This window comes from Palaemon carinicauda, chromosome 29, assembly GCF_036898095.1.
Source record: "Palaemon carinicauda isolate YSFRI2023 chromosome 29, ASM3689809v2, whole genome shotgun sequence".
NCBI classification, from domain to species: Eukaryota; Metazoa; Arthropoda; class Malacostraca; order Decapoda; family Palaemonidae; genus Palaemon; species Palaemon carinicauda.
In genome coordinates, this window is record NC_090753.1 from 171928 (window position 1) to 198414 (window position 26487).

The 26487-nt window shown below is 42.8% G+C and overlaps 1 protein-coding gene across 1 annotated transcript in view; it reads left to right on the forward strand.

Annotated features, from left to right (window-relative positions):
* The window catches only part of LOC137622152 (ceramide transfer protein-like), a 261732-nt gene that overhangs the window by 65435 nt on the left and 169810 nt on the right, over nucleotides 1-26487 (forward strand). The gene's annotated exons all lie outside the window — the stretch shown is intronic.

Here is a 26487-nt window from a genome sequence, read left to right on the forward strand (position 1 = left end):
GCTTCCGCTGTTCTTCCCCCCAGTCTCAGACCCCAAGACTCTTTGGCAAGATGCTTTCCGGTGATGGTGGGACAACATCGACGCCTGTGTCTTCCCACCATTGTTGTCTGTTGAGAATGGGTCTCAACAAGACCAGGTTGTCTGTCAACCTTTCGATGGCCCTGAGAGCTCCACTGTGACTATACGCGGAACGGTTTCCGGACCCTCTGCTTCCCCTGACGGAACTCCCGGGAGAGCTTCGCCCACGGCACAAGCTACTCAAACAACCACACTACAACATCTTTCACGAGCCGTTGCATCGCTTCGGCTTCACGCCTGGAGACACTACGTCGCCTCCTCAAGAAGAGACAACCCGCTACAGTCGCGGAGCGGAGGTCGCGTCACCTGCGATAGTCATCCGCAGCGGTCTACCAGGCAAAGTGGAGAGTCTTCTGTGGTTGGTGTCTTGGGAGAGATACCTCTTTCCTTGAGGCCTCTTCTCCAGCAATAACGGAGTTATTGCTTTTCGGCGGGAGGAAACTCCTTTCTGCTCTCGGCAGTGAAGCCTGTCGCTCAGCCTTTCCCTGGCCTTCAGGCTGAAAGGAATAGACTTTTTCCTTCCCGCTGGACGTTTCTTCGCTCATGCGAAGTTGCGAACGTCCCTGCCCCCAGTCGGAGTGAAACCTCCTCCATGGAGCATGGTTCGGACTCTTTAGTGCCTTAAGAGATCTTCTCAAGAACCATTACGTCAGGCCTCTGATCGTATTCCGTCTTGGGGGACGGTGCTCCTGCTCACTCTGGCCTCGGCCAGTGTGTAAGCAATCTTTTTGGTTTCGTACTACTCCGCCCTTTCTAGAGAACAGTGGAAGGCAACATTCAGGTTCGCTCCTGAGTTGTTTGCTATACTCAGAATCTTTGGGTCCCGGCCCTTCGGTCCAACTCCTTCAAGATTTTGAGTCACCATTCTGTATTAGATGACCCAAACCTTCTCCTCCTTGTCAGTAAAGGAATCGAAGGGTTATCTTTGAGAACAGCTGCAGTTTGTCCTCTCGTGCAGCCGGGTTGGGAGCACAGGAAGGACACAGGGGAGAGTCACCAGTATACCTCTTCAGCTCGGACTCAAGGACATTTATCTCGACCTGAATCCAGACCCTTCCCCGTCACGTCACCCTACAGCACGATGTCGGATACATCGCAACGTCCCTCGCCTTCGAATAGAACTACTCTGTGACGCAGGTGCTACAAGCTGGAGTCTGGAAGCGTCTAATGACCTTCGCAGCCCGCTTCCTGCAGGACGTGACCCACAGGAGTATCGATACGTTTCTATCGCTCTGTGGTGGCTACACAACAGCTGGTCTAACCTCAGGCTCTTTTTTGGACAGGTAGCAGAAGGTTGAGGGCATTGTTATCAGGTTTTAGTCTGCATGAACGAAAGAAGTATGTCTGGCCCTTACTTCTTTCTTCATCGTCCCCTCTACTGGGGAAGCAGCATCCTGGTCTCTGCATAGCTGACCTCAAACTTCTGCAGGTAAACCATGCTTCCTTGTGTTCTGAGTATTGAGTCAATACTGTCGTGTCCCCCATACCCTGACGAGGTGGTATTGGGAACGTCCTAACCCAGAGTTCCTTTTGGAACTCCAGGTCAACTGCCTAGGACGGGTCACACTTCTTCCTTCACACACAAGCTTATGTAGGCCACACGTTTCCTTGCGTAGCAAGGAACTTGTGAGGTGCAGGGACTGCTTTTCCCGAGTGCAACTCACTCGGATTCTGAGTCCCCGGGTAAAGCCAAAGCCAGTATGGCTGGGGACTTTCCACCCTTCCTAAGGGGTAAGTCACCCAATGTAAATAGCGTGATTTGTATTTCGGTTACGGAACAAATGGCAAATTCGGAGATAATTTGTATTTTTCCTAACTATATAAACCTTAGCTATTTACACATATTTGCTCGCCAGCCCTGTCCCCCAAGACAAGTCCTACCTCTAAGTGAAGTGAAGCAGTTCACCGGTGTGTGAGGGGGGGAGGGGTAGCTAGCTACCAACCACTCCCCTACCCCCCCTGCTAACTAGCGCTGGGGTAATACACCCTCGTTAAATTCTAATGGCTCGCCATTTGAGCTACGCCGAAAGGTAAACCCAATGTAAATAGCTAAGGTTTGTATGGTTAGGAAAAATTCAAATTATCTCCGAATATGTCATTTCAAGGATTCACTTATTCAGCTTGTTTTATTGCATGCTTGACAATAAACTTTGTTCTCTCTCTCTCTCAATCTTAGTTTTCTTTTCTTCACTTTGATCCCCTTCGATGGTTTGACTGCTTTAATGGCTTCCTTCTGCTTGATGATGATAGAGATCGTAGACCTATTCCGGCCATATTGTTTAGCCAGATCACTCACATGCACACCGCGCTCATGTTTTTCTATAATTTCTTGCTTCAATTCTAATGAAAGTATTACCTCCTTCCTTTTCTTACCACTACTAATACCTGTACCGAAACTAAGCTTGTTAGGACCCATGATTATACATAAAATAAAAAATGAAACGTGAGAAAAGAAAGATAATAAGCACTGTTAATAACAGACCAAACAGAGGACAACCACATGATGTGCACGAGAACAGAGAACTGACCGACTCGACGCTTGATGGCGTCCCTCCAACATGCTGTCATCTACTGGCGTAAACAAGATCTTCGTCGGATGTTGGAGCATGACTTTGGGTGTCGAGACAAAAATTTGATCAAATATTATTTCGGATGTTGGAACAATCGTATGTAAAGACAATCGTATGTAGAGGTTCCACTGTATATCTATTAACGTACGCATGAGCAGTCACATCAATTTTTAACTGACGCGTATTGACTTATAACCTTATGAGCAATGAAACTCATATTTTTTCTTGAATATGTTAAATCATGATTTAATGTACTAATTGGCAATCCCGTATTCTAGCTCTCGCTCAGAAAAAGTTTTCATGTACCACCAGTCGTCACACTTGTCTTCAGTCATGAAGCATCCGAACACAGCCCGCCTTGTGTGTCGTTTGCAATATCATTCATATGTTTACTAACTTCATCCAGATGTTGACTAATATTATCCAGATGCTGTTGAAGAGGATATTTTGTTTATTCTTACCCTGATACAAACTTCTGAGTCATTCAAATGGTTTACTCAGTTTCTTTTTCTACGACCATACAATCAAGGCAGCACTTTGCTTGAATGGCTTACATCACTTATCTCCTGGTCATCGTGTTGAGAGTAGGCAGTTACTCTCTTTTATGATCACGACTTTATATCCACATGTGATAGTGCTTAGTGCTGTGTGTTTTTGCTTTATCACTGTTTTTAATGGTGCTTTCATTGTTTTGTGAGTAAAGTGTATTGTGTTGTGGCTAGTTCTTTTAGCATCATGCCTTCTTCCTCCTTCTTGAGCCGGGTTAAAGTCAACCTACATCCTGTTTGCCTCTCATGCCGTGGCAAGAGATGTTACTTGACATCCCCATATGAGTGCAGTGCTGTAGTGAGTGATGACGTCCATATTGTGATTGTTGACGATCACAATTTTGTTAATGTGTTATCACATAATGATGGTGATCCCGAGTCAACGCTTGCGACTAGCCTTTTGTCCACGGCCGCTGCGCTCCCCGAGCCGGATCCAATCCCAGTATCCTTGGTACCTGATTATTCTGCCATGTAAAGAACTCCCTTGCTTCCCATTAGTGTTTTGAGTGGCAATCTCTATGTGGTTGATTATGTTAGGAACAACTTTTCGCTGATGGCGGTATCTCCTTTACGAGCGTTGAAAGTCTCACCCCCCATTTCTGTATGCGGAACCCTAGAGTTTATACTACCAATTCCCTGTGTATAAAAGTATCTTTATTGGAGGATTCCTTTTATATTTTTCCAGCTCGTTCCCACGGGCCAGGCTTGCCTCATATCCCCAGGGGGTCCTCAGTATCACTCTCCTCTAAAGAGTTCACTAGACATGTCCCCAAATTCTCCAGTTATTTTGAGGTTGGTTGCTTTGGCTGTGTACAACAACTTTGACCAAGCCAGAATGCTCCAAATCATTTTTTTCCTCTCCTTTTAAGCCAACCATTAGAAAATTGATTGTGGTTGAACCTTTATTCCCTTTAGTAATCCTTAAAGTGTTTTGTCCATTGATGGGTCAGCTCGGATGTAAGTTCAGACCAACAAGTCTGTACAGCAGCTATACGCTCTGCTGTTCTTACAGGTGATGATGTAAACATGTGCAGTCATCTCTACACGTGAAAATATTCCTCCATGGGATGTTCAGGCCAACAAGTCTGTTCGCACCGCTGGGTCTTCTCATGATGACATCACGACACATGCCGCCATTTCATCCCTTAATGGTATTCTTCCGCATGATGGCTATGCTTTCTTGTTACATGATTACACAAGCTCAGATCATGCTTCTACTTCTCAGACTTGTATGCAAATGGAACCCCCTAGCTGTAAAATCATCTTCAGCTTCTTGTAAAGAAACCTTTGTTGATAACCAGCTACAAGCTAGTTCACTCAACCCTAAAGTCATGAGCTATTCTAACAACAAACTTGTTGCTTTGACTAGCCATAGTGCTCTGCCCGTTGTTCATAATGCTTCTAGCCTTGCGCTTTCTCCAGATTAGCAGGGGCCTTATTTTTCAGACGAGTCTTCTTTTCAACATCAGTGATGAAAAAGGACACCAGAATTCTTTCCACCTTTTCCAAGGGTAACACCCAACACCCCCATCTGATGCAGATGACGTCGCCTTTATTATATGTCGTAGGTGCGTTCATTCCTCGTAGAAGGCACAGCAGATGGCATGCTGCTGTAAAATTCTGCTCCTCACAAAGGTCAAGTTCTGATAAGGAAATTCCATGTTTGATCCTCGCGAGTTATTAGGAGAAGCCACCCTTATTATTTTTATTATTATTGTTATTATTATTATTTTTATTATTACAAGCTAAGCTATAACCTCAGTTGGAAAAGCAGGTTGCTATAAGCACAAGGGCTCCAACAGAAAAATATAGCCCTGTGAGGAAAGGAAACAAGGAAATAAACTACAATAGAAATAATGAACAATGAAAATTAACGGATTTTGACGAAGGAAAAATCTATTTCTGGGGAGAGACCTGTGACGCCTGGTGAAAAGGGTCCTTCTTTACACTTTTCTGATATAAACCTTCCAAATATACCAGAGAAAGATAAAAGCATGGAATGCAGAGGTTACTACCCTCGCGCGAGCACCTTGTGGGTGTCGTGTATAAAGCAGGGGCGTGTGAAAACCACTATTCACAGGCTGTCTTCCATTTAGATAATTCCTTCATCAAAGGGAAGGGCCGTAACAGAGGCCCCATATACCGCACTTGAGCCACTCCACCAACGCCCGACGTGAGCGCCTTCTGAGACATCCTTCTGCAAGAATAAACGGCTTGGAAAGGAAAGGGTGGGATCGTACAAAATAACTGGGAAGGGTTTCACCGGGCGTCACAGGTCTCTCCCCAGAAATAGATTTTTCCTTCGTCAAAATCCCTTTTCTGGGTCGACCTGTGACGGCCGGTGAAAATGTACCAGAGAATGCCTTCCAAGCCCAATAATAAATAGTAAATGAGGAGAGAGATAAACACCATGTAAGGAAAATAATATATAATATTAAGGTAAGTAAGCATAAATTACAAACTAGCCAAAGGACATAGTGAACGTAAGGCTAAATAAACATGATAACAAGGAAGCATCCGAGTATTAGAGCACAATATGCAACAAAACTGACATGGCTAAGAATAACCCAACACTAAAGTTACGGTAAACACAATAACAGTTGATAACCATAGGAACTAAACATGGAATAAACTTAGGGCTAACGAACCACCAAAGAGAGCAGCGACGTGGTGTGAGTGGCAGGTAGGAGGGAGAAGAGGAGAGATGGATGAAAGGAAGAACAAGAGATTAATGGGGAGAGATGAGGCTCCCAGCTGCAACCGTTGGGTATTTAAGGGCCTGTAAGTTCTTTAGATAGTGGCGTTTGAAAACCATAGGAGATTTCCAACCCGTGTACTTTTTAAGGTCATCAAAATCCATATTTTGGAAATAATTGATGGAGGTAGCTACTGACCGGATATCATGAGCATGGGGAAATGATTCCGGATTAGCTTGCTTAATGAAGTATAGGATTTGTTGCCTAATGCCTTGAATGGAAATAGTACCTCCTTGTTCTCTGATAAACAAGGAGCCAGACGAGCGGGTGGCAGTTCTAGCTAAAAAGGCCCTGAGAGTAGTGACTGGACACAGAGAAGTATCTTGGAGAAGAGGAATAATCTTCCAAGGGGACCACCTATTTTGTGGGTCCTCATTTTTAGCTAGGAAAGCTCTGTCTGGAGAAAGAAGTACTTTACCTGAAGGGAGGAAATCTATGTTTTCTGAGTTTCGTGAGAGAGCTGCTAGTTCTGAGATTCTAGCACCCGAGGCCAAAGCCGTTAGAAACAAAGTCTTCCTAAGAAGAGTGATATAGGAGCAGAATTCATTGTCCGTGTCTGACGCAAGTTTGAGGACATCGTTCAGAGACCAAGAGACCTTTTGTGGACGAACCGAAGGTCGAAGCCTAGCACATGCTTTTGGAATAGATGAGAAATAGGAATCTGCTAGGTTAATGTTAAACCCAACAAGGAAGACCTTCTTCAAAGCTGACTTGATGGTGGTTATAGTGCTAGCAGCTAGGCCTTTGTCAAATATGAACCTAAAGGAGGAGATGGCTAAATTAGGAGTCATAAAAGTATGGTCTGAATTCCTTAAGAAATCTGCTAGTTTCTTAACGGCCGAATCATATTGACGAATTGTAGAGTCCCTTTTGTCTGATTCTATAAAGAGGACATTTTCCGGGTCGATGTTCGCATCTCTACGAGCTGCAAACTTCATGAAGTCCACAAAGTTAGGGTTTTGGCTATCCTTGAGGAATCTGACACAGTCCGAGTTTGGACTACTTGGGTCAGCTTGGGGAATGGGATCCGGAAGGGACGGAGTTTCAACTCGAGGAGGAGAGGAAACCAACTGCTTTTTGGCCAGTGAGGTCCTACTAAGGCCACTGCCCCTTGGAAGGAGCGTAGTTTGTGTAAAACTTTCATTGGAAGATTCACTGGAGGGAATAGGTAAATCTTCTTCCAATGGTTCCAATCCAGGGTTAATGCATCCATGGCATAAGGCTGAGAGTCCAGGTTTGGGGTCACATAACAGGGAAGTTTGTGATTCAGTTGAGTCGCGAATAGATCTACCTGGAGGCCCGGAACCAGCGTGAGTATCCACCGGAAGGAATTTATGTCTAGGGACCATTCCGATTCCAGTGGTTTCGTCCTGGATAGTGAGTCCGCTATCACATTCTGGATTCCTGCTTGGTGGGTTGCTGACAGGAACCAGTTCTTGTCTGCTGCCAAGGCAAAGATAGTGACCAGGACCTGATTCAGGTTGGGTGACTTGGATCCTCCTCTGTTGATGCAGTGTACTACGGCTGTGCTGTCTGAGACTACTCTGATGTGGGACGACCTCGGAGGAGAGATTCTCTTCAGGGTCAAGAACACTGCCATGGCTTCGAGAACATTGATATGGAACTGTTTCATGGCGGGTGACCAAGAGCCCTGAAACATCTGATGTTGGGAGTAACCCCCCCAGCCACTCAGAGATGCGTCTGTATGAAGTGTCACTTGTGGAGGGGGGAATTGCAGAGGAACCGATTTGGAGAGGTTCCTCAGTTCGGATCATGGGCGTAGTCTCATTTTTAAGACAGAGGGGATCTTCGAGATCTTGTCTCTTAAAGGTATTGTAGCTCTCTTTCTCCAAACTCGATTGATGTCTTTGAGTTTGGCTTTTAATAGGAGATCTGTTACTGAAGCAAATTGGAGAAGGCCGAGGATTCTTTCTAAAGCTCTTCTGGACACCCGTTTGTGTTTGAGAAAGTTCCTGATCTTGGAAGCTATCTCCCTTACCTTTTTGGGAGGAAGGGAGAGCCTGTGCTTTGAAAAGTCCCACCGAATGCCTAACCATTCGAAGCGGCTTGATGGTTATAGGCGAGACTTTTGGAGATTGACTTGGAATCCCAGTTTGGCGAGAAATCGAATTACCTTCGTCGTAGCTCTGTTGCATTCCCGGTTCGACCGAGCCCAAATGAGCCAATCGTCCAGATAGGCGATGATCTGTATCCCTTGGTTCCTAAGTTGCTCGAGCACTGTCTCTCCCAGTTTCGTGAATATCCTGGGAGCAATGCTGAGACCGAAGGGCATGACTTTGAACGCAAAGGCTTTCTTGCCTAGGCGGAAGCCTAGGTAAGGAGAGAAGTTTCGAGCTACTGGCACATGATAATAGGCGTCGGTAAGATCGATAGAGGTGGTGACGGCCCCACGGGGAAGTAAGGTCCGTACCTGAGAGATAGTCAGCATACGGAACTTGTCGCAGAGAATGTAAGAGTTTAGTTTTGACAAGTCCAGAACCCCTCTCAACGCCGACGAGTCTTTCTTTGGTACTGTAAATAGGCGGCCTTGGAATTTCAGTGATCGAACCCGTTTGATTGCTTTCTTCTTGAGTAACTCTGTGGTGTACTCTTTCAGGATGGGAGTGAGTCTCTGGAAGAAGGTCACTAGTGGAGGTGGAGATCCCTGTGACCATTTCCAACCCAAGCCTTTGGATATTATGCTGTGAGCCCATGGACTGAAGGTCCAATGGTCTCGAAAGTGATAGTCTCCCCCCTACCGGGATCACATCATTGCGAGGGAGTGAATTTAGGTCCCTTCCCTCCCCGGGCACCCCTTGATCTAGGTCCGCCTTGATGGCGGAACTGTCCTCTACCTCTGTAGCTTCCTCTCTGGTGTCCACGAAAGGAACCGGAGGGTTCGTAGCTAGGGTTGTATGCTGGGGAGGACATCTAAGAAGACATGGGGTTGGGTTGTGTACCTGGGGGAGCAGTGAGGTAGACCACCTGTTGAGGAAGAGCCGGTTGCTGAGAAGTCGAAGCAGAGGAAGACTGTGTTGACGTGTGGGGAACTGCCGATTGGTGGTAGTGACCCCAGTTCGTCTTGTAAGGGGTAAATCTCTGCTTTTTCTTGAAGAAAGTTTTTTTGTGGGATTCGATCTTCCTTTTGGTCGTGAGGCCCCACCTTACTTGCAAATTTTGGTTTGCCCTCGCAGCATCCTGAAGAACTTTATTAACTTCATCCTGAGGGAATAGGTTCTTACCCCAGCAGGAGGACGCTATCAGCCTGTTCGGTTCATGTCTGATAGAAGCCTCAGACAGAACGTATTTCCTGCAGCTAACCCGAGCCGACCAGAAGTCGTGGAGGTCAACTTGGTAGGACAGAATCAGGTTCTAATTGTAAACCCTGAACAAAGTTTTAGTCGGGTAAACCGAGGCTAGGGACTCTACGGAGGTGATGGAGTGGAGGGACCTAGCTAACCTATTACGTGCCTCGAACTCGGTCTTGAGAAGATTCTCTAGTAATCTGGGAAGCTTCTCAGAAAAAAAGAGTAGAGGCGCAGTCTAGGTCTAGCTTCCCTACCGTGAAGGTAGAAGAAGCGTCATCCCAGGTGGCAGAGGTACTCGGAATGAGCATTGAGGTGGGTCCGTCTCTTTGAGAGCCGGCATGGCAGAGCCTTCCTTGACGGCCTGTATTGTCAGATCTGTCACTTTATCTATAAGTGGCAAGGTAATGGACTATGCCATTGTAAAAATAGTGTAGGCACCTTTGTGTGGGGTGAGCTTGGAGTTGGTACACCCCCATTCTGATAGAGTCCTGGCCCAGACAGCTTGGGCCTGTTCTTTTGGAAATATCACCGTTTCCTTCGGTACCTTGTCCATTTTAACGAAGGCATGCTCCTTCAGACGGATGAAGCCGTTGAATGGGTATTCTAGCCCCGGGGATAGAATTCTAGGTCCTCTAGAGGGCGGGTGCCTATGCCATCTAGAGTTAGGGTACTATCTAAGTAAGGAGCATGCAAGGCAAACCTCCAAGGGTTGTTTTTATCGAAGGGGGGTAACTTCGACGCGTCTGGGGCTGAAGGCGGAGGAATCTGAGTTCCGGAGCGGATCAGATTTGCCACCATATCTTTTAGCTCCGTCATAGCCCCAGAGTGTTGCTGAATTTGTTCTTTAATCATATCCCTAAGTCGACGGATAAGGAGGGTTCCTGAGAACCACCCGCCGACGAAGCCTTGGACTTGGCGGACTTCGACTTCTTAGAAGTTATGGTTTTACGAGAAGTACCAGGGATATCAGGAGCAGTCGAGGGTCCGGGGACCGGTGACGTAGACAATAGCGAAGCTGAACTAGGCATTGACTTATAATTACGGAGTGGCTTCACCTTGGGTCGTATGGGGACGGAGGGATCCCGAGGAGAAGCCGTAGGCTTATCAAAGCCGAGAAAGGAAGAGGTAGAAGAAGGAGTAGGAGATAAAAAGGTTTCCACCAACTCGACACCACCTACCTGCTCGTCCATGGGCTCGATGTCTAAATCCAGAGCTGACACGTCCCCCGATAAAAGAGATTCGTCTTCTGTGGGGATGGTCGCTCTGACCGCTTCAATTAAAGGGACAGCCGCCTCCGGAGTGACTGCTGCAGTGGTAGAGCCTGGGAAGAGTCGGGAGGCCATGTCTCCGTCGAGGAGATAGGGTGCGCCAGACGGAGCATTCCTGCCGAAGCCCGACACCCAAGGACGAAGAGCAGCTCTTGCCGACCGAAGAGATTCATCATCGGCCTGAAAGAGGTGAGGGGATTAGTGATGAAGGAGAAGGATCGTTCTCCGAAATAAGCGATGTATACATAATTAAGGAACAAATTAAATCATCGCCAAAGGATAAAAGGAACAAAACGAAAACCAACTTACGTCATCGTTCAGGAGTAAGGAGGACCACTCGTAACAGAGCGTGCACGATTCTGGGAACCACACCATGTATGGGGCTTGTCCCGGCTCCCGAATAAAGGAGATAGGGCAATGTGCATGCGACCGGCAGAGGTCATGTCCAACGGGATCGTTGAAAGAGGCGGGGCAGCCCTTGGCAGCACAGCGGACCTTCTGTAAAAGAAAGGAGACATAAGTCTGGATGTTCCTTGAGACTCTGGTAAGGGATTAAGATCTAGTAACAGAGTCTAGATAGCATGAAATATGTGTGCATAGAATAGTTCAATGAATGAGAGCCGGAGCTCCATATTAAAATATTTTAAATATAAAATTTTCCTGCACCAGAGTGTGCCGGAGCAATCTAAAATGGGTCCGTATCACTTTAAATATTATTAAAATAAGAATAAAATAAATTACTGTAATGTAAGCTGCGGAACCTCCAACAGGGTCGAGGATTTATTGATAGGCCCGTAACCAAATAAATTATAAAATACAAGCAGTAGCTAAAAGCTAAGGCTAACATCATTGCTAAGCGTATTGGTGATCTCCGGTGAACCCGGAGGTCCGGTGAAAGGTCCGGAATAAATAAGTTGTGATTAATAAAGAATATTTTGTGTGGATATGGCTGTGGCCGGAGTCTGGGTGCAAGGGACCACCGGAGGGATGAGACCCTGCCAGAGGGTTGCACTCCAAAATGATATATAACTATAGGTTCCAATCTCAATGAGTATCCCTCATGGCGGAGTAGAACTCAAGGCGGAGTAGATGAATGTTCAGATCCTACTCCCAAGCCGTAGCGGGGAGAGGACGGAACTACGAGGGGAACAGGTGGCGTCATAAAGCTGGCCCAAAACAATGACTCACACACGAACAGGACCTATTAATAACGCTAGCTATATTAACAGTAACCACATAATAAAATAAATCGTAAAATATCATATACCCGTAGAGGGTGAGGGGGGAGGGAGAACCCGTGATCGTATAAAACGAAAAACGGGAAATCCACCTCTCCTACTCGAGGCTAAGAAAGAAAACGAGAGAAAGGGTAACTCGTGACTGTAGCGACAGAAAAGGAGAACTCCATGCTCTCGCTCTCGTGGTTACACTATAAAGAACCTAATTAAGCACACTATAATATGATATAAGTATAACAATAAAATTGTAACGTCAAATACAAGACTACGAACGAAGAATAACGTCTGCGTTAACAAAATTTAAAAGGATATAGTCCACTGACGAACGCCTCTCAGGACGGGTACTAAACTATAATAAAGCCAGAACGCTATTCTTGTTTGTCCAGACTGGACTTGCTAGCAAAAAGTACCATAGGAAATAATAATAATAATAATAATAATGGTTCAAAAAGGCGTAAGGCCAGGGACTTAACCAAGAACCTAACTGACAGCGTACCAAATGGGCAAGACTAACATGAAATTCCCAGCGAGGCAAATCAAAACAGCAATGGCTGCCGACACCGCGGAAGGCCAAGCCGGTCGAAATAAAAAACAACACAATACTGGGAAGAGTACAACTGCCCGGTACTGCAAAAAGCTGTCAAAACAAACTATGGTACTTAACATTGGTATTGGTGAAGTTGGAGCTTCGGCCATGATGAAAATAATCCACGAAACGTGAAAACACCGAGAACACAAAAATCTAAGACCAAGCTAGCAAGTCCAAAACAGAAGGATGTCTCAGAGGGCGCTCACGTCGGGCGTCGGTGGAGTGGCTCAAGTGCGGTATCTGGGGCCTCTGTTACGGCCCTTCCCTTTGATGAAGGAATTATCTAAATGGAAGACAGCCTGTGAATAGTGGTTTTCACACGCCCCTGCTTTATACACGACACCCACAAGGTGCTCGCGCGAGGGTAGTAACCTCTGCATTCCATGCTTTTATCTTTCTCTGGTATATTTGGAAGGTTTGTATCAGAAAAGTGTAAAGAAGGACCCTTTTCACCGGCAGTCACAGGTCGACCCAGAAAAATATTATAAGAACAGCAACAACATTAAATTGTGGTGTGCCTCCTTTTCCCTCTGTTCACTGAATGTCGCAAGGGAAGGGAATGTTAGAAAAAAATTAAAGAGTTCTAATGTATCCATTAAGATGGAACAACCCATTATCCCAAAGAGGTTGAAACCACCAGTTGACCATGATGTTATTATTATTAATGACTAGAGAACCTCGCTGCTCTTGCAAGCACCACCTCATCTGGAGTAGCCCCCCTCAAAGTCTCGATGTCTGGTTCAGAAGTGTCTCACTTTATTAAGATTATGAGTTTGATTCTTTGTTTGAAGGACTTAGATGAGCTTTCGCATGCGCTAATCGCTAGTAGATGATGTGTGATCGATTCTGTGGCATGCACAAGGTTCAATTAGAATAAACAGTTAAAAAATACTTGGAAATGGGGGTTAAGTAGACCGTGGTAAATGAGTTTCTTTAATTAGAGTAATCAGTTTACTTGATCTAAGAACATCATAATGAGTTTTACTGTACTGAAGTGCTTGAGATTCTCACTCTTGTGATATAAATGAACAATTTCAAGTAAACCAAAGTACACACGGAGAGAAAGGATACGGAGGGAACACTTACTTTATACCAAAAACTAAACTACAAAAAGGAAGGTTGAACGTCTCGCCGGCACAGCCAAGGTGACGGAACTCTCTTATGGCTGCTGACTTCTCTTTCACACCTGTCTGTCCAGGTGTTCTTATTCAGATTTGATTGATGGGGGCTATCAGGATCCCCCTGGACTCTAGTCAGCGGTGACGGATGATGCAACCACATCTCGCCATTCCACATCCTGTTCACTTCCCTCTCTCTAGTAGGTACCTGAGGAAATACAGACAAACTCAGAATTTTTTTGAGTATTCAGTACTTTGACGGCACTAGTCGTTTACAAACAAACTCTCCTAGGCTCAAGGGGGCAGGATCACAGGTCGCAAACCTTATGACCTAGTTCCTAATGTTAACAGCATTTATACTAAATTCCTTTATTTACTATGACAATTCTATCTTCCCTCAATTTCAAAGGACTAATCATAGGTTTGATATGTTGCTCTCTAATGAAACTAGGGACATGCTTAACCTTTTTAATACATAAGTCTCAGTTGCAGAAAGGCTAGTAGGTCCTCAAAGTTATCTTCTTTAGCCTTATCTTGCTAGAGAATAGTATATGTAGACTGGCGTGTTCTTCTGCCCACTCCCTATAGATGCAGACGTTGCTAACCTGGTATCATCCATCCCAGCTAATGACTTACTTAACCTTCCCTCCATATTTTCAGGATAGGAAATGTTCAATATGAAAGTTGCTGCTATGTCAGATATTCAAACATGTTTTTGGCTTGACCATTGGTCTGGAGCATTTTCATGCTTTGCTGTAACCGAGAACCTCAGGGACGAATCCACCCTGAAAAGTTTCAATTTCTTTCATGGTTAGTAGCCAAAGCCCTAGAATATTTGTTGCACCAAACTGTCTCCATTTGGAGTAACTGCATCCTTAAGAGACCCGATGCAGTTTTAGCTAGGTGTTTGAAACAGTTATTTCTGAGGGACGCGCTATGTCTCAGGAACTCAGATCTGGTGTTCTCCATCCCTTCTCCTACCTTCAGACGTAGCCTTGGCCATAGAGAAGGCTGAGAGATTTTGACACGCATCTTTGATGAGGAGAGCCCCTCAACAACCCTAATGAAACTCCTTTTAAGCGCCCCCCCCCCCCCAGCAACACCCTTCGAAGACAACCCCTAGATTAGACTTTCACCGTAGAGGACACTACTCCAGCCGTAGAAGTTGCAGTCGCAGAGGCTTTTGCTAGGGAGGGTGAGTCCCCCAACCTACCAATAGGGGGTGGGGATACCTGCAAAGCCATTAGCTCAGGTGGTGATTGTTTTGTGGTCGATCCCTGGATGGTACAGGTTCTATGCATAGGATACTGTGTTCCATTCATAGACAGTCCACCTCCTCATAACAGATTCTGACAGTCCAGCCATATTATTCGAAAGGATAAGTAAAGGACCTCTTCCTAGAGGAAGTGTCCAAGGAGCTGTGGAAGAGATCTTAAATGACTCCCCAAGCTTCTTCAGCAATCTATTTCTAGTAGAAAAGCTGATGGGAGGTTGGAGATCTGTCACAGGCCTATCCTATTTGAAATTGTTTGTTTTCCAAACAAGATTCAAAATGGAGACTCCGGCCACTGTTTTTCCGGCCATCAGGAAGAAAGACTTCCTCCTGACCATAGACTTAAAGGACGCTTACTTTCAGGTCCCCGTCCATCCTACTTCATGGGAGTACCGAAGGTTTCCCTTTGGAGACAGGGTCTTTCAATTCAGACTGGTTTGTTTTGGCCTGTCCACAGTCCATCAGGTCTTTACCAGAATCTTTGCCCTTGTCTTAGCCTGGACGACTGGCTGCTTCTAGAGGAGTCCCAATCCCTGTTCATAAAGCACAGAGACCTCATCCTCAACTTCTGTGAGGAGTTAGGGATCCAGCTCAACTTAGAAAAGTCAAACCTTGTCCTTCAACAATCCATCAGGTACCTGGACACGGACATCGACTTGGTAGAAGTCAGAGCGTTTACGTCCGAAGACAGGGTTCTGAGATTCGGGAAGCTAGCAGAGACTGTTCTGGAAGGGAAATCACTACTTTCCCACTCATGGCAGAAGCTCGTAGGCCATCTCTCATCACTGGAGCAGCTGGTTCCATTTGGGAGGATGCATCTTCGCTGAGTGCAGTGAGCTCTGAAGAGCCGGTTGTCTCAGACATCCGACCACCCTGCAACCCTGCTGTCAGTGCCCCAGGAGGTTGTGACAATTCTCCAACCTCTTAGGCAGGAATCCCTCTACAGTTATTTCCCCCAAAGTATCTTTTGATCTTGGATGCTTCTCGCCAAGGGTGGGCCGTTCAAAGGAGCAAATCTCAGGTCTATGATTACAGAAAGACAAGTCCTTTCACATCAATTTCTTGGAAGCAGTGCAACTAGCATTAATCCACTTCACAGAGCCTCTTAGTGATCACTCTGTGGTGCTGATGGGAGACAACTCTACGGTAGTGACCTATATCTCCAAACAAGGCGGTACAGCTGCTCTCATGCCCTGCCAACTACCATTAGAGATCCACAAGTGGGCTCAATCCAATGAGATGTCCCTCTTGGCGAGGTGTATCCCCCAGAAGAGGAATGTCATTATGGACCATCAGAGTCGACCAAGAACGACAGTTAGTTCTGAATGGTCTTTGCTTCCTCGAGTGGCAAAGAACCTTGTGACTTTATGGTGGGTTTCCTGTCTCTAGGCATGTTCACCACTCACCTGGTGTATTGCACTCCAGTTCCAGTCCCAGCTGTAGCAATGGAAGATGCCTTTCAGTACCTATTGGACCAGGTGGATTTTTATGCATTCCTTCCGTTCTGTCTTATTTGTCAGGTCCTGAACAGAGTCCAATCACCATAAGAAGTCAGAGTAATGCTAGTAGCTCCAAGGTTGGCCTACAGTGTAGTGACATCTAGACCTCCTGGAACTTCTTGTGGACTTTCCAAAAGAACTTCCAGAATGGCCAGACCTACTTCATCAACAACACGTAAGAAAGTACCACGAAGCTGTGCACTGCCTATCGCTTCACGGCTAGAGACTATCCAGCATCTTTTCGAAAGAGAGGTTTTTCGGGACTAACTACGAAACAATTTTCAATATACCTTCGAAAGTCGTCCGTAGCAGTCCACCAGGCCAAGTGGAAAATCTGTGTTAGGTGTCGCAGGGGGAATATTTCTTCTCTCAAGGCCACTATTCCCCTGATTGCCTACTTTTTAGTCTTCCAAAGAAACAAAAACTCCCTTTCAGACACTGCAGTGAATGGCTATTGCTCTGCCTTGAGCCATGTTTTCAAAATGTAAGGGTTTGATCTCTCCTTGTCATGGGAACTTCCTGCTCTCATTAAGAGCTTTGAGCAGACATGTTCTTTGCGAGAGCTCAAATCTCCCTCTTGGGATGTGAGAAATGTCCGTAGGCCCTTAAAGAAAGTGCCCCTATGAACCCTTGCATAAAGCCCTGAATTAGGGATCTTACCCTGAAAACTGTCTTTCTCCTTACCTTAGCTTCAGCCAAGAGAGTCAGCGAACTTCATAGGCTATCACATCTTCTATCACACTCCAGAGGGTGGAAGGATCTACTAACTTTGTCTTTTGTTCTTGAATTTGTGGCTATAACTTGGAATCTTCACAATTTTGTCTTTCGAAGAGGTAACAAAACGCAGAATCCCGCTGAGAATGATTTCAGATTTAACTATCTTGATTCTGTCTCTCAAAGAGGTAACTGATGATCCAGATGATCAACTCTGTCCCATAAGAGTAGTCTGTAAATATTTGAAAATAACTGCTCATCTTAGACCTCAAATTTCTAAATTATTTGTTAGCACAGGTCACTCCAAAAAAAGTGTTCAGAATACTATTTCCCTTTGGATGAAGAAAACTATCACGAGAGCATATACAGTAGATCCTTAGAGGGAAGTGTTGCCAGGGGTCCCCCTTAGAGCACATGGTAACCATGATCTTGCTGCAACCTTAGCATTCCATGAGAACCCCCCCCGTAACCCAAGTTCTCAGAGCCTGATAATAGAAGAGGCAAAATGCTTTCACAGATCACTTTTTAAAAGATTTTACTCACAAGTCATCAAACGTCAATTCTTTAGTCTAACCTAAAAACTCTTATGGGACATCTAACTATTTTTATCAAAGGCCTCAATTATTCTCAGCGTTATAACGATATTGATGTGGCTCAAGTCTAGATGTGATCATGATTGGACCTGAAACTCTCACTTGAAGCAAATCCTGATGCAAGTAAGATTTCAGTAGTGTTGCTTAGCTACCTATTATGATGTAATCAACCCATTTCCTTTTTTTGATTGTCTAGACATAGAAAATGAAACTAGGAGTAACCCATTTGAATGATTCAGGTTTGTGAAGCTATGAAAAATGCAAATTCTTATAAAAATTAGCATTAAAAGCTGGAAGTGGCAGTAGTGAATGTCATTTCCTGATAAAGTGAGTTGTATGAAAAATCAAGAGTGGAGTGTTTTAGAAAATTGGGTTGTGTGCATTTGACACACACAGAGTGTGAGTGTGTGTGTTTCAAAGAGTTACTAGGATTTAGAGAGTTCTTGTGATCTTCTCTTAACTTATTCATGAACTAGTTGACTGTGTTACTGTTTACTACATCCACTGGACGTCTATTCCAAGTATTTGCTCTTTTGTATGTAAAGAAATTGCCACATTGAGTGCCGTTGTATCTTTTCAATTCCAGTTTGTATCTATGGCCTTTGGACTGATTGGTGCTAAACGTGAATAGATTGTTGTAATCTGCATTTGTTATTGCTTTAAGAATTTTGAATGAGTCTATTAACTGTCCCCTTAGTGGTCGAGTTTGTAGATCAAATAAGTTCAAACGTTCCATCCTCCGTCTATATCCGAATTGGCTTAGTGTTGAAACTAGTTTGGTGACCCGAGCTTGTACTGCTTCCAGTCTATTAACTGTATATCCTTCTGAATACTTTGAGCCCAGAATTGGACTTCATATTGTAGATGGGGTCCTACTAGTGATGTGTACAGCTGTAGTTCAGTGTCTTTGTTTCTGTATTTGAATTGTTTCTTTATGTAGCCTATTAGTCTCTGTGTTTCCTTTTCAGCTTTTATGCTCTGTTTGGTGAACTTCAAATCCTTGCTGATGATAATAGGGAGATCTTCCTCCTGGTTCACACTTTCTATTTCATTACCTAGCAGTGAGTAATCTGAGTGTGGGTTACTATAACTTATGTGTATGACTTGACATTTCCCATAGTTGAAAGGCATTTGCCATTTTATCGGCCATTCTCCTAGCTTTACTAGATCTTTCCTTGAGGTTTCTACGTTTTCTGAGTTCGCAGCATTTATGCCTAATTTAGTATCGTCGACAGATTTGGATATTTTACTAGTTAATCCCAAATCTATGTCTTTCGTGTACATCAGAAATAGCAATGGGCCAACGACGGATGCTTTAGGTACTCCGTTTGTAACAGCTGCCCACTCTGAAGCTTCTCCATTGATCACAATTCTCGGTTTTCTGTTTGCTAGCCAATCTTCAATCCATTCAGCTGGCTCGTCAATGATGCCGAGTGCTCTAATTTTGGCCATAAATTTTTTGTGAGGAACTTAGTCAAAAGCCTTTTGAAAGTCTAGGTATATGATGTCTATTGCCTTGCTTTTGTCATAAATGCTAAACATATTGTAGAAAATTCCAAAAGATTTGTCATACATGATATCTTTTTTCTAGAACCATATTGGCTGTCTATCAGAAGATGGTTTTTCTCTATATGTTCTACTATTGAATCGAATAGAATTGATTAAAAAATTTTGCTGGGCACTGAAGTTAGACATACAGGTCTCTAGTTGCCAGGCTCTTCTTTTGGTCCCTTCTTGTAGATTGGAGGAACATTGACTAGTTTCCATTCTAGTGGTGCCTTTCTTTTATTGGCTCTTTCTGAATATTTTGTAAAAATACTGTATGCGGTTATCTCTTCTAGTTCTATAATCTCTTTTGGATGAACATCATCAGGACCTGGAGCCTTAGAGTCCTTTTATTTTATTTTTGACATCCATTGTAAAGGTAATTCTGTTTAATGGTTGTGGCCCTTCATATCTGATAGCTGGTTCAGGGAGGGTTGATTCTTCCCTATAGTTTATTTTTTATAGCGGTGCATATTTGCACCCACTCATAGGGGTGCCCTTCTAGCTCGGAAAGGTTCCTGATACCTGATTGGTCAGAAGTATTTCTGTCCGAACACCTTCATTGTTCTCGAATAATTACTAAGTAATGTGATTCGAAACTTATTTATTAACCTATATTTCTCCATCAGATTATGTTTTGTCAATAAACAATGTGAAAGAATGAATATATTATAAAGAATCGTCTTGGTAAGTCTAAATTTAATAACACAATCCGCCGAAGTCAACGACAGCAGCTTGTTTTCGGATGCACATTTTGTAATTTTGTAATTTTTCACATATTCTGACGCAAATTGGAATAAGTTACACTCAGCATATGTTAAACATGTTATTATAAACTTTCTTTGAATACCAGAATTTACCAAAATCATGGAATTAATAAAACCCGATATTTGTGAAAACTTATGGGGAGGTAAAAGAACAGTCTGTAGCGGCCTGGCGGGAAAACGATCCCTTCTGACTTCTAGACGCAGTTTTTTTTTTCTTTCGTAATATAGTTCGGCCTATTCCTTTCAGTTTAAATAGTCTTGCATTGTCTCTCTTCGTATTATTTTGCTTAGTATTTTCCCACATTCTTGTTCCTCCCCTAATATCTATCTATTTTCCCGATATCACTTCTTTCATATATGGGATATCCACACTACGATTCCTTATTTCTTATCCTCTGTCGAAAGTGATGGCTTGAAGGGAAGCACGTGCTAGTCTCATTAAAATAGTGTAGAGGTGGGAATAAAGAAAAAATACTATGCTTAATTTCAGGTTTACAGAATAGGTTATACTTTCTACACAGCATAAAATTTATGTTGTTATTATTATTTACATGCTTACTGACGTAAGGTACAAAACATAAGGAATCGTAGTGCAGATATCACATAGGCCTATATGAAAGAAGGGATATCGGGGAAAATAGATATTATGTAAGGAACAGGAATGTGGGAAAATACTAAGCAAAATAATACGAAGAGAGACAATGCAAGACTATTTAAACTGAAGGAATAGGCCGAACTATATTACGAAAGAAAAAAAAAACTGCGTCTACAAGTCAGAAGGGATCGTTTTCCCGCCAGGCCGCTACAGACTGTTCTTTTACCTCCCCATAAGTTTTCACAAATATCGGGTTTTATTAATTCCATGATTTTGGTAAATTCTGGTATTCAAAGAAAGTTTATAATAACATGTTTAACATATGCTGAGTGTAATTTATCCCAATTTGCGTTAAAATATGTGAAAAATTACAAAATTACAAAGCGTGCATCCGAAAACAAGCTGCTGTCGTTGACTTCGGCGGATTGTGTTATTAAATTTAGACTTACCAAGACGATTCTTTATAATATATTCATTCTTTCACATTGTTTATTGACAAAACATATATCTGATGGAGAAATATAGGTTAATAAATAAGTTTCGATTCAGATTACTTAGTAATTATTCGAGAACAATGAAGGTGTTCGGATAGAAATACTTCTGACCAATCAGGTATCAGGAACCTTTCCGAGCTAAAAGGGCACCCCTGTGAGTGGGTGCAAATATGCACCGCTATAAAAAATAGACTATAGTGAATACAGTTGTGAAATATGCATTCATCAGTTCGTTTTTTTCTAAATAATTTGTTATAAGATTACCCTCAAAGTCTCTTAATGGGCTAACGTTTTTTATTGGTTTTCTACTGTTTACATATGCAAAATGTTCTTTTGGGCTTTCTATACTAGCTGAAGCCACTCTTTTCTCTTCATTGATCTTGGCCTTTCTAACTAGCTTATCTACTTTTCGTCCTGACTGCCTGTGCTCAGAAATGGCATGAATTAAAGGCTGTGGAGCCATTGATTTATGTCTCTACTTATTGCATTGGCTATTTCTCTGTTGAACCACTTAGGTTGTGGAGTTCCTTTTGGTAAAATTTTTCTATGCAATATACATTTGGCCCTTTTTTCTTTATATATTTCTACAAAGGAGTCCCATTGGATATATTTGTTCCCTGTTTTGTTATATTATAAATTCTTGGTGTATTCCTTCAGTTTTATTCAATTACTACATCTCTAGTCTAACTTTTTTTATAATTTTCCTTTCATTTAGATGAGGAATATTTACCTGAAACTTGACTATTTTTTGGTCACTTTTGCAAATATTTTTGCCTACTGAAACACTGGATACTAACTTTTTTTCTGTTAGCACAATATCTAGTGTGTTGTTTCCCCTGGGTGGTTATCGACCCACTGATTGAGGAATTCTAGTAGCTTATGTCCCTCTGTGTTTCATGCAGAATTCATAGTGTTCCAGTATACTGCTGTATTGAAGTCTCCTATTAGGACAGCTAGCTTATTGTTAATTTCTTGTCCAAGTTTTCTATACAGCTCTTCATCCTGTTCTTGTGTTTGATTTGGTGGTCTGTATATTAATAGTATGGGGATATTTTTTTCTATGCTTGCACCTTTCACTTTACATTTGGTTTCTAATTCAATTTCTATGGGGTTTAAGGGATTTTAATATAGAGCATTACCTCTCTACCTTTAGGTAAGGCGATCATTCTTGAAAAGGTTGAAACCTGGGATTTTGTATTCCCCAATAAAATCCTTTTTTTTTTTTTTTAATCCAGGTCTTGGTAATGCCTATGATATCTAGTTCCATTTTGTTTCTAACTGCCTGAGGATTGATTTGTGGTGCTCTGAGGAAATTTTCTATCCTTTTTTATCTTCTTCTGTGGCTTTGCACCCTGATTTACTAGTATTTTAGATATATTTTATCTGCATTATCCAAGTTTTCTACCAAATTTCCTCTATTTGTTGTTAGAGGATTTTTTAAGGGCCTAGTTTGTTCTTGGTCTACTGTGTTTAAGTAATTGTACAGGTTGAGATTAAGTTGGTTTCCGTATACTCTCTTGCCTTCTTCACTAAAGTGTAGTCTGTCTTTTGTATAATTTTCTCTTGCCATAGAAAGTGTCCCAAAGATCTATAAATTTAACTTTCTTTTTCTGGCATTTGGCCTTAAGCCTTTCGTTTATCCCTATGGCCTTAATGAGGGTGAAGTGGTTAACATTGAGTCTTTGGAGAATACCTATAACTCTAGTATTATTGGTCTTGTTTCTAGTCGTTTTAACAGTTTATTTTTAGCTGTTTAACCAAAGGTTCTGTTTGGCTAGCAGTATTCTTTCTTAGGAATAGGTCATTTCCAGTTGCCTGAATAATTATACTGGTCCTCTTATTCTCTGTTATAGTTTTACTGACCACATCTATCTTCTGTGTATTGGCACCTCGATAGGACCTGACATTACTTCTCTTTTTGAGGCCGAAGTGCTCCCCTTGGCCCTTCATCATAGTCTCTAATTAACAACATCTCATTTTCCTCTTTCTCTGCTAAGGGGTGAATCTGTTTCTGGTGGTAGTCACCTTTCTAGGCTGTTGTTGAGTCTTCTTGACCCTAGCTACCCTTCCTCTAGTGGGTTTCATGAAGTCTCTGTTTTTGTTGGTTCTTTCCTCTCTAGGTTCTGTTCTTGATTTACTTATTTTGTACTAATCCCTTTTTCTACAACATTATCTATGACTTCTTTGTTCCTTATTTCTAACTGTTGGAACTTGGACGTGATCTCGATCAATTGTTTTCTTAGTTCTTTGTTTTCATTTTTCAATTTTTTTATTTCCTGTACCTGCCGATAGAACTGGCATACACTATTACGGTACAGGTTCGCAGCACACCCTTTGAAGTCTACGTACCATTTGTTTATTTGGCATTTTGCACATTTGTGCTTTAATTTCAGTGTCTCAGTCATTTTTAATTTCTGTGATATTTTCTAATTTGTGTCTCAGGAAATCTCAGCTAAGAACTTCTATAATTATTAGCTTTGTGACCATTAGTGTAAAAAGGGGGCGTTGGATAATAGTTACCGAATTGCTGCAGCATGCGCTTAATCCTGGGTGACTTTCCATCTTTTCTGTCCCTAACCTCCCATAAGTGCTCCCAAACGAACAGTTGAGTCTCCTCAAAGTTGGGCTGTCCCTAACATGCTGCATCTTCCAACTGAGCAGCACAAGTCAGAAGAATGTTTTCTCACCAGGATTGACAGTAGAAGGCTAGTGATAACTGGGATTTCCGGACATCCAAGAACAGCCAGACTCGTAGGTACTACTGAGTATTACCAAGGAGCAGCAACTGGGTTATTTAGTTAGCCAGAATTCTAACAAGGCACAAAATCTACGTCAACCTCATGAGCAGTTGAGCCTATTTCACCAGAGGTCGGTCATAGGGAGTGGTCAGCTATTAAACGTTAGGAATGTGCTTTGCGGGCACTAAGAGCACTATTCCATTCCTGCGTCCCCTGTCACCCTGGGATCCCTCCATCCCAGTCTTTCGAAACCTGTAAGCGAGTTCTTAGCGGTGTTTATATAGGTTCCAAAGCCTCAGCTCTGGAGCATGAGGTAGCTGTCAGCTCCTTAATGTCTATATGTGTATAGGAAGACTAAATTCGTGCTTTTTGTGACTAGGTATTTTCTAGTGCATGTAGGCTTTTACTGATTCCACTGATACTACTGCCAGAGAGTTATTTGATCCTTTGACTGACCAGACAGTAGTACATTGGATCCTTTTCTCTGGATACGGCTCATTTTCCCTTTACCTACACTTACACTGAATAATCTAGCCTACACATTCCACATTCTCCTCTGTCCTCATACACCTTACAACACTGAGATTACCTAACAATTCTTCCTTGCTCAAAGGTTAACTACTGCTATGTAATAGTTCAGTGGCTACTTCCTCTTGGTAAGGGTAGAAGAGAGATTTTTGCTATGGTAAGCAGTTCTTTTAGAAGGACACTCCAAAATCAAACCATTGTTCTTTATTCTTGGGTAGTGCCATAGCCTCTGTACCATGGTTTTCCCTTGCACTTTCTCCTCACTTAAAACTTTCACACGCCTCTTTTTTCCTATATTCAACTAACACTAATTGTTTATTTTCCAGCCCTAACTTCTCATGCATACTAGATTCATACTTGCTCATTTCCAACCAATTATTCATCCCATTCTCATGAACATTGATCCTATTCCTTCCACACACACAGGAGGACTCACCCAGTTGAACCCTCTGACTACCTAGTTTCCCGAACATCCTGGCTGGCCTAATCCCTTCTTTCTACAAACCCTAGCTATATGCCCATCTACACCGCATTCAGAACATTTAGCACGCTGCTCTCTACACATCCTCGCATAATGCCCATTCTGACCACAATTGCCGCAAATCACATTCGTACGATTACTCCTACATCCACCTTGCTATATTCCCAGTCATACCACACCGAAAACACTTAACCTCTTTCTCTTTCTTGTACTCGCTAATTCTATGCCCTACCTCACCACATCCAAAACAAGCACCTAGAGCCCATCTACATTCATTCTTCTTATGCCCTACTTTCCCACACCTATAACACTTTTTATCCCGGACACAACTATCTGACATACCTCGTTGCGCACTCACACTCCTATCCCTATTGCGCCAATTATCCTGCCTAAATCCACCATTTGCTAGCACAGTTCCTCCGTTACTCACCCTAACACTCCTATCTATTACCTGATCAGCTATCCTCATTGGCCCTCTCAAAATTGCATCCTTATAACTACCAAATTCTATTACACTTTCTTCCATTCCAGTTCTTACACTCACAGATCTATCTAACTCATAATCCTCAACTATCTCTAGTATATCATCCCATGTCAATCTTTCCTTCGTCCACCTCATTTTCTCCTTCCGTTTCAAATTAATAAACTCAGCAACATTCTCAGGTACAGTAGCCAAAAACTTCTTCATTAATTCCTTATTCTCATTTATGCCTTAATCCCCATACTTCTTCCTAGATAAAGTTTCCAACCGACATACATACATCGATATCGCTTCTCCTGCATTCATCCGTGCTTCATCAAAATCATTCTTACGCTTATACCTAACACTCCCTTTCATACGTTTTACCTGCTCAATTATTCTCTTTTTCACACTTTCATAATCAGCGTCACCTACACTCATTATCACACCATACATCGTCAACAAATACCCAGTCAAATATTCTCCTAACTTCCTAGCCCAAACTCTCTTACTATCACCATACTTATTCTGACAATATCTCTCATACTCCTTGAAAAACTCATATACATCCCTACTACTATGCTCGTTGAACCTTTCACACCGAGATACCTCTCTCATAAACACAGTCTTACACACATCACGTTCATTCTCACTGCTATCATCACTGCTACCTTTCTTCTTGTTTCCTTCTTCTTCGTTTGAATATAAAGAACCCAATTCAATGCTCAAATTCCTATCTTTAACCATTCCTGTCTTACCCTTTTTCTTACTTACCACTTTCACCCATTCATGATCATCTTCACTCTCATCTTGACCTTTCTTCTTTTCCCTCTTCATATTACTTTTATCTTTCTTCTCATTCTTCCTATCACATTTCTGTTCATCCTTACTATGCCTAGTCCCTTTAACTTCACTATCACTTCCTTTCCCATTATCACTTAACTTAACCTTTTCTTCCACCAGCAACCCTTTACCTGTAGCAGAAGCCAATCCTCTGACTGCGCCTTCACCCATGAAAGTTTTCATCATTCCCATTACTTGCCCCATCATAGCTTCCATTCGTTCCTCATTCTCACGCATCCTTATCTCAACACCCTCTTCCACTCTCTCTACAGTTCCCTGAATTTCCCTCAGTTTCCTATGCATCTCCTCATTCTTACACCTTAACCCCTTATTCTCTACTAGAAACCTCTCTTTCTCAACTATCAACTTCTGCTCCCGTTCTTTAACCAACCACAATTCCTCCCTCAATAACTTGTTCTGCTCTTCCATTTTTCATTCTTATATATAATTTCTTAACCTAATGCAGTCCTTTGTCCAAGAGTCC